The following is a 9,848-nucleotide window of genomic DNA, read 5'->3' on the forward strand; positions in this document are numbered from 1 at the left end:
TTTCTTCTTGGGTAATGATCTCAGAGTCATGGGATCAAGCCTCCATCAGGCTCCATGCTGAGCATGGAGTCAGCTTCGATTCTTTCTCTCTCTTCCCCTCTGCTCCTCTCCCCTGCTCTCTCTCTCTCTCAAATTAAAAAAAAAAAAAACAACTAATTAAATAAATAAAAAAAATCTCCCAGTTTGTTTCATTGTACATTATGTGGAATGATAATAATTATCTCAACATACTGTGAGCATTTATAGAGATACTAAGTGCATGAGTTCTGGGATGAGACTGCCAAAGGACAGAGATGAGGAGGCTGCAGAAGACACACCATCCAACAACTATCCTCTTGGCTCTGATCTCCATCTCTGTTCCTCTCAGTCTCTTTCTCTATCCACTTAAAAGGTAAAAACACATGCAGACTTACCTTCTTTGGAACTGTATTCCCTGATTTCATTCCTCTATCATTATTCTTAAAGACACCTCTACTCTAAACTGTTGTATATCGTTTCCATGCATGTTTTATAATTTTTTAAGGTTTTATTTTAATTCCAGTTAGTGAATATACAGGGTAATGTGAGTTCAGGTGTACAACATAGTAAGTCCACACTTCCATACATCACCCAGTGCTCATCACAACAAGTGCCCTCCTTAATCCCCATCACCTATTCAACCCATCCCCCACCCACGTCTCCTCTGGTACCATCAGCTTGTTCTCTATAATTAAAAGTCTATTTCTTAATATGTCTCTCTCATATTTTTCCCCTTACTTCATTGTTTCATTTCTTAAATTCCACATAGGAGTAAAATCATACGGTATTTATCTTTCTCTGACTTATTTCTCTTAGCATAATACTCTCTATATCCATCCACATTGTTGTGAATGGCAAGATTTCATTTTTTCATAGCTGAATAATATTACATGTTTTATAATTTATCCACATTTAAATTTGTTTCAGTCGTGGTATGTGCTGAGCAGAGATTCTGGCATATAGTTTCAATAATGTTAATATAAGATACCCTCTTTCTCTGCATCCTCACCCAATATTGAGATTGCCAACATGATTATTTAAAATGGTATCTGTTACTTTAATATGCATATTCCTCATTACTAGTGGGCAATAAATTTCACAAATTTACTAGCCATTCAATTTTCTTCTATTCTTCGGTCATTTTATCTGGTTGAGTCATTGTGTTTTTCTTAATAACTTTTGAGGTGTGGGCCCCTAAATGGCTCAGTTGGTCATGGGTTAGAGCTCCGCATTGGGCTCTACACTCTTGGGCTCCACACTGAGTATGGAGCCTCCATGGGATTGTCTTTTTCTTTCTCTGCCCTTCCCCAGCTTGTTTTCTCTCTCTCTCTCTCTCTCTCTCAAAATAAATAAATATTGAAAATAGTTTTTGAGGTTCCTTGCTTATTCTGAATACAAATATATCAGTTATATAAAGTACAATGGTCTTCTTTTAATACCTGATTTGCCTTTTAACTCTTTTAATGGTTCTCGTTATATGAAAGCCATCGATTTTTATTACAGTTAAATATGTCAAGTTTTCCTTTGGATATTGTGATTTTTCCATGTTGATTAAGAAATTTCTTACTCACTTAGTATTAAAAAAGCTATTCCACCTATTTATACTACATGTTTCAAGATCCCTCCCACAAATGTCTTTAATAAAACTAACAATGCTTTTATTTGTGATGTGAGACAAGTACAGAATTTCAATTTTCCACAATTAAAGCAATTTTTCATAGGACCATTTATTGAGTGATCCAGTCCCACTTTTTATTATATCTAATGCCACACCTGTTATATACCAAGTTTCCAAATATGCCTTGGCTTATTGTGTTCTGACTCATTGGTTCAAATAGTTGATACCTCAACCAGTGAGCATTTTTAATGACAGATAGAAATTGCTCTAGATTATTTAGACAAACACATGGATCGCATTGGCTATTTTTCCTTCAGATCATACTTAGAGATCTTTAGCAACCTCACTCCCATTGTGCAGAAATCATCATGGGATGTATCTACAGAGTGGCTCCTTGTCAACTCAGTGTTGAATTCTTGACTTGCTGACCACTCTATTGGGTATTAGAATCCTTTGAAAAGACACATGACAATAATCCAGCTGAGCTTCCAAGTAAATAACCATGGTGTTCACTTACAGATTTGATCCCAGAAAAAAAAATGAGCATGGAGAGATAGAATAGAGAATCTCCTGGAAGTAGTTCTTTATCAAAACAAGTTCCACCAAACTTTGCCAATCATGATGTTCCAACTTGTGGCAGTGAGTACTGCTTTTCCCATTACCTGATCTTTTAGTATGTGTCTTGAGCATTAGAGAAAGTCTCATTTAAGTGACCTACTTTTGACCATGACTGGAACTGTTTTCTACTTTTCCCCAAAATTCAAATTTCACAAATGGTCTGAATTTGTAGCTAGAGTCATCCCATTTCTTCAGGGTTTGTCCTTGGGAGAACGGGTGTCTATGTCGATGTACTTTATCCTGCTTTGAGATCAGAAGTTAAAAAGAATATGACCTTGCTATATGAAAGGAATTGAAATACTCATACATTTATAGAATTTTCATTCCCATAAACTGGACTTAGTAAAAACTAGTAGAATATCTCTGAAACCTTCCACCTTGATAGAGTAATGGAGTGGAACTCAACATTTCCAGTTTTGTAATCAGACAATTCACCCATTAAAATCATCAAAAACTGCATTTTCCCCAGTGATGTTTCCCTTACTTCCTTTATACGATGAGCACCTGTAGCAACTGAGGTGTGTCTGTTCCTGATAGTAGGCAAATGACCATCACTCTGTCAAGGTATACCTGAGAACCTCATCTAATTCAGCTTGAAGGACTAATTCTCAAAATTTCTCCAAAGTAATGTAATAATCCCATTAGAAGTGCGAACAAGTGGAAGGCACCTTGACTAGAGTTCAAAAGCGATCAAGTTTTAGACTAAACACAAAGTGGATTTGTACTTTTAAATGTATTCTTCTATTTAGAAAAGTTATACTTTGGCTATAAAAATAAGGTTATAGAAAATGTTTATGTGTACTGAGTCCTCCATTCTTTTCAGATTATTCAGTTTTGTTGGTTATACTATGATTCTACCAGATTTCAGTCCAGAAACAAAGGTTATTTCTTATACAGGAAATCTAGAAATAGCTATGAACTAAAAAGAAAATAGTCTTAGTAAAGTTGGAGAAATAGGTGGAAATATTATCTCAGAATATGGAAACAATGTTGTTAGTTGTTAGCAGGCATGATAGCCTTTGAGTTGGTCGGATTTAATTAAATGTGCATAAAATTGAAATTGATATCTTGAACACTTTTGCCTTTTTAGATATTATCTCCAGTGGTTAAACCTGAAGATTAAATGACCTTTGGTTTCACTAGTTTCTCATAGTCATGAAAGACATGATTCTTATATTTGAGAACAGACCAACTCAAACCAAATTGTGGCATGTTCCTAGCATGGAACTCTCTAAGGCAGTGAAGTTTTAATTTTGAAAAATTAACAATGACTTGCAAATAATTTGGCACATGCAACCCAATGTTTATAGCACCACTATCAACAATAACCAAATTATGGAAAGAACCTAAATGTCCATTAGCTGATTAATGGATTAAGATGATATATATATATATATATAGGGACATCTGGGTGGCTCAGTTGGTTAAGTGTCCAACTTTGGCTCAGGTCATGATCTTGTGGTTCATGGGTTCGAGCTCTGCACCAGTCTCTGTGTGGACAGCTAAGAGCCTGGAGCCTGCTTCAGATTCTGTGTCTCCTTCTCTCTCTGCCCCTCCCCCACTCATGCTCTGTCTCTCTCTGTTTCTCTTTCTCTCTCTCTCTTTCTCTTAAAAATAAAATAAAAACATAAAAAAAGAAGATGTGGTATATATATACAATGGAATACTACTTGGTAATGAAAAATAATGAATCTTTGCCACTTGCAACAATGTGGATGGAACTGGAGGGTATTATGCTAAGCATGAGTTAGTCAGAGAAAGACAGATATATGATTTCACTTGTAATGTGGAATTTTAGAAATTTAACAGATGAACATAGGGGAAGGGAAGGAAAAATAAGATAAAAACAGAGAGAGAGAGGCAAATTGTGAGACCCCTAAGGACAGAGAACAAACTGAGAGTTGATGGGGGTAAGGGCAAGTTAAATGGGTGAGGGCATTAAGGAGGGCACTTTTCCAGATGAGCACTGGATGTCATATGTAAGAGATAAATCACTGGGTTCTACTGAAGCCAACACTGTACTGTATGTTAACTAACTTGAGAATAAAAAAATAAAAAATAAAAAAAATATCTTAAGGAAAAAAATAGCCAATTATTTTACCAGCAAATGATGATGATGATGATGATAATGATAATAATAATAATAATAATAATAATAATAATAATTTGGCTTAGTAAATGCATATGCATAAACAATAGTGAATGGTTTTTTTTACTTAAGCTTACTTTTTAATAAAAATGAATAAAGAAAATTCTTTTTAACATGCCTTTTTATATATCATTATGCCTATAATAATTTGAAGTTGTTCATTTTTATAACCACCCGAAGGTATTTACCATGTTATTATAAAACAGATGAGTAATAAAACCTAAACTAACAAATAAATTACATTTCCAGAGGTTTATTGAAGCTCTCTGTAGGTATTTTCATGGTGTTGATTGCCAATGGAAAGCAACCAAAGTCATGTAGACTTATGAATCAGTAAGTAATAATTACGGAGCATTCATGAAATGCCAAGACAGAGCTACTTCTGTTTAAGGATATTATATTCTCCCTTAGATGACCATAGTAGTAAGGGATGCCAGGGTTATGCCACAAACTGAAGATCAATAGCAAGGTATTATTTACCAAATTAAATAGCTTAAAAAAACAGAAATCATTCTTAGTTAAATCCCTGTTTAAATTATAAGCATGTTAATATTAAAAGGAAAATAGAATGTCACAAAAATGAGTTGTCTTTTAAAAGAGATAGGAAAAGCGGAATACCAGATAGAATAGTAAAATGGTAAAGAAACAGTGAAAGACAGAGTAGATTGTATAACTTGGAATTGGTTTGCTTTGTGTTTGCATTCTTTTAATTCTATTCCTATTCCTTGGTCTAACAAAGTAAGCCAAGGGCAGACTTTAAACAAATTCCGAGAAGCCAGAAGTGGAACAGGAAACCTGGTTTGATAAAGTGAAGGCAATTTGTTCAACATGTGGGAGAAGTGTTTCATCTTGTTAATAGATGGTCTGTGAGCTGAATCATTACTAACAGATAAGCTATTAATTTAAAATAGAAATTGAATTTGTCTTATGGGATTTACAGAAGTAATGGTTTTCTTACATACTCTTTTCCAGATGTTCTTTTTATAACTACAGGCAATCTTAATTTTCAGATATTCCAAATGTATAATTAAAGCTACAGTTTCACCTCCAATTTAAAGTATTAAATCTTGAGTAAACTTGGATAGACTGCTGCTTTGGCAAAACGAGAAACGTGTCTTGAATTCTTCTGATTCCTCCTTCATTTGCCCTGTCTGCCATCTGGATAACAGCCATTCTTCACATCTCATAAGACGCACACCTACCTCTTCCTGCTTGGCACTAGCCTGAACCTACTTTTCAGAACATAACTTCCTTTATATAATATTGTTGAGGGCAGACATCCTTTGTACTTCATTTTCTCTTTTTCAAGAAATATGTCTTGCCTTGGATTTGAGCTCATGCACTTCCTGTTATTCATTTCTTCAGTCCATTGAATATACTCTTTTGCACCATAAGACCCTTCTAAACCCAAGAATCCTGCTCAGGATTGAACCAGTCTCCCAAGGCTTCTTTTCTATAATGTGGAAAAATATGGCATTAAAAAAATCTGACACTATTGTCTCTTAAGATGTAACATTATCCGAGATGCCTGGGTGGTTCAGTGGGTTGAGCATCCAACTTGAGCTCAGGTCGTGATTTCACAGTCAAGCCCGCATCAAGCTTTCTGCTGTCAATGCAGAGTACCCTTCGGATCCTGCTTATATATATAACATTATCTTGGGATTGACTAAAACAAAAAATTGCCTAACAAATTTTTAAATCAAGAAATTCTTTGGAGAAATGATACACTTCTGTAAAAGAGGCACAATCTCAAATTCTTAAAAATTGTGGAGTTTCATGATAGGACTTTTCCTCTGCCATTTGTCTGTTACTCCTAGCCATCAGAGATCACATGGATAGCACTGTTTATGCATAATGTTAGTTTGTTAAGATATATCAATCAGCCTTTTGCCAAAGGCTCACAAAGATGTTCTCATACGTTAAAAGTCACAAATCAGGGTATTTAGCCATGAGCAAGATTTAGAAACTTCAAAACAAAATGTTTGGTGCAGGAATTCTCTATTGGTTAGCCAAATCCTTTTCTCCTGTTCCCTACTACCAAGTTTTGCATTTTCAAAAGATTCTTTACTTGTAGGAGCAGTGGGGTCAGGGCAGGTGTGGTGACAGGAAGAGGGAGGTTGTGGTGAGCACACTGGTCTTGAGGAAAATATTTATCATCATTAGTCTGTGTAGGTCACTTACTCTCTCTGGACCTCACTAATCTGTATTTCACAGGGCTGTTATAATGTGAATACATTAAATATAGAAGTATTTTTTCTGTCAGTCTTTTTCTGTGATTGTTTGGTGCAGCAAGCAACAAAACCCTAGGAGATTTTAGAAATGTTTACTTCTAAATAAGTCTGACAGGTTGACTCTTGTCTTGGCTGGCCTCATTTGGACTAGGCTGGACTCCAAGGTTTAGGAACTAAAAAAGTAATAGCTACCTGGGCAATTCTTCCCATGACAGAAGGCAGAAGCTCCAAGAGGGTGAGTAGAAATTACCAAGCTCCAACGGTCTTAGCTTCCACCCACATTCTATTGAGCAAAGTGATATGGATAAGACCAGAGTCAATAGCAGGTTAAAGATATACAGGCAAATAATTCAATCTAACAGCAGTTAAAATATTTTAGTTTATTTTGAGTTTATTATGTGTTTAGATTTCTAAGTATTTCTTTTAAATAAAAGAGTTTATATTTTAAAGATTCTAGTACTTAGATCACCAGTGTAATGAACCCTTCCACTTAAAAAATAGGGCCTTTTTAGTTCTAAAAATACATGTTATTACTATTGAAATTGGTTTTCTTTCAATGTTTTCAGATATACAGAGATTTTAGATTATAGATAGAATAATTCTATTTGAGGACAATCAGGACAATTTCTTGAAAGCATTAGAATTGGAGAAAAAAACATTGAAATAAATGTGCAGAAATATCCATTGCATCAATGAAGAACAGTGTTATAATCTGGGGAAAATTTGGGCAAGGGGCACAAAGACAGGAATATTTAGGAAGCAGTGATATGCCTAGAATGGGTCCCCAAGTTAAGGGCACAGCATGAAGCAAGACAAGAACTGAAGCAAAAGTGCCTTTGTGTAAATGCAGTTTTATGATATTGAGGTTATGAATGCCAGATTTATTTGTGAAAGCTGTTTATTTCAGCATGTTTCTTACTTGCCCATGTGCTCTGTTTATTATTTATCAGGTTATTATTTACCGAAGACTCTAGTTTGTTTTAATTTCAATTGTTTTATACCAAAGCATTTATAAAATCTGTGTTAATTCAGGTTTATGCTTAGGACAATAGCCAGAGATAACATATAACAAAAGAAAAGTTGCACATTTCCTTACATATTTCCAACATTTTCCCCTATAACTTACCTACTTAAAATGAAATTTTCTTAATTTCTCTACATTATCTAGCAAAATAATGTATTTAACCTTCAGATACTATATACACATATACATACATATACTTTATATATAATTTTTAAGTGTTGAGGTCTGTATTTCCAGAAGACACCAGAGATTTTAATTGTTTCACCTTTGTTAAATGCGAGTCTTTAAAATTACCATTGAAGGTGGACTGCAGGGTTTTTGTTAACTAATGATACTGCAGAAAGTTTTCATTGCCCACATATTAGGATGAAAACCCTGTCTTTGACATTAGTTCTGAAGATGAAAGGGTGAGTGCTTTTCCTTTTACAGCACTCACCTTTCAACAGCCCCTTCGGGTAAACCTGAAAGACAACTTCTAACCCAGGCACATTGTGAAGCACTTCTGCAGACCTAGAAGGAAAAGTGATTATTAAAACATGAAGCTACATCCATTTGAATCAATATTTTTGTATTCTTTGGGTAAAAACCTAGTGGTGCAATGGCTGGATTGTAGGGTAGTTCTACCAAATAATGCCAAATTATGGAACAGCTCAAGGGTCCATCAACTGATGAATGGATAAAGAATAGGTGGCATATGTATCTATATATATATGTATATATATATCTCATATATATTATTCACGTATATATGAATATTACTCAGCCATAAAAAAGAATGAAATCTTGCCATTTGCAATGATGTGGATGGAGCTAGAGAACATAATGCTAATAAAATAAGTCAGCCAGAGAAAGAAAAATGTCATATGATTTCACTCATATGCCAAATTTAAGAAACAGAACAAATGAGCAAAGGAGAAAAAAAGAGACAAGCCAAGAAACAGACTCTTAGCTATAGAGAACAAACCAACGGTTACCAGAGAGGAGGTGGGTGGGGAGAAAGGTAAAATAGAGGATGAGGATAAAGGGGGGCTTGTTCTGATGGCCACCAGGTGTTGTATAGAAGTGTTTAATCACTCTCTGGTACGCCTGAAACTAATATTACAGTGTCTGTTAACTAACCGGAATCTAAATAAAAAGTTATAGTAAAAAGATGACTCTGCAGCCTGATTTCTTAGGTACCCTGAATGTATGTCAGAGACAGTTCTTTAATTTTAAAAGTTTTTAGCGTTAATTACTGTTCTGTATATTCTAATTTAATGAAATTAAAATATAGTGTTTCAACCAGTCTGGACAGTTTTATGTCAATGAATAGCTCTTTCAGTGTCTCATCTCTGGCTCCTGCTGCAATTTACAATGTTGCAGATGCTAACATCACACAGGTGCCAGGTCTTCAAAGAAGCTGTAAAGGGACCCACGGGAATGTCAGCAAGACATCAACAGGCAAAACATATGTAGTAGGACATCAGCCAAGTAGTGCATCCTTCCGAAAAATAATTTTTAATTATATTTGATCTCTCTCTTTCCTGTAGTCAACATCATTTTCCTATGAATGTTTAGAAACGATATATTGAAAAGAATGCATGGTTTAATAGCAGATTGGATTCTGATTCTTCTTATTTTTTAAAGTTTGCCATGCTTGGTTTTCATTTTAAGATTAATCTGAATTGCCTATCTGTTGTAATTTATTTATGACATACACGTGTGTTTCAATATGTTTTCCCTCACAAAAAAAAAAAAGCTTTAAGTGAAAATTGTCTCTAGCATAATGTGCTTTGTTTTGTGGATTTTCGTTCTCCTGGTCACAGGCTTGTACATCCAGGAAATGTGTCCTTTTCTGTGAAACACTGAGTTTTCCAAAAATCCCAAACTCATTTATTTATTTAACATATATTGTAAGTAATACAAAGGTCACATACACATGGTCTCTTTTCTCTAGGAGATCTTGGTATTGTTGGAGAGAAAGGACAAGTACACCAATAGCTGTAATTTATACAATAGATATCGATAGAGGAAAATGAAATAACAGAGCTGATGGTTGGCTGGACCATTTAAAATCCTTGTGAAAAAGAATGGTTAGAGAGTGGGTACTTAGAAAAGAGTTAGTGGAGGAGACTTCAAGAACTGAAAACAGGATCAAGAAAGGCACAGAAGCGTGTATGGAAATTATTGAAAAAAATTTTTTTCACATAA

This window comes from Suricata suricatta, chromosome 15 (genome assembly GCF_006229205.1).
Source record: "Suricata suricatta isolate VVHF042 chromosome 15, meerkat_22Aug2017_6uvM2_HiC, whole genome shotgun sequence".
NCBI classification, from domain to species: Eukaryota; Metazoa; Chordata; class Mammalia; order Carnivora; family Herpestidae; genus Suricata; species Suricata suricatta.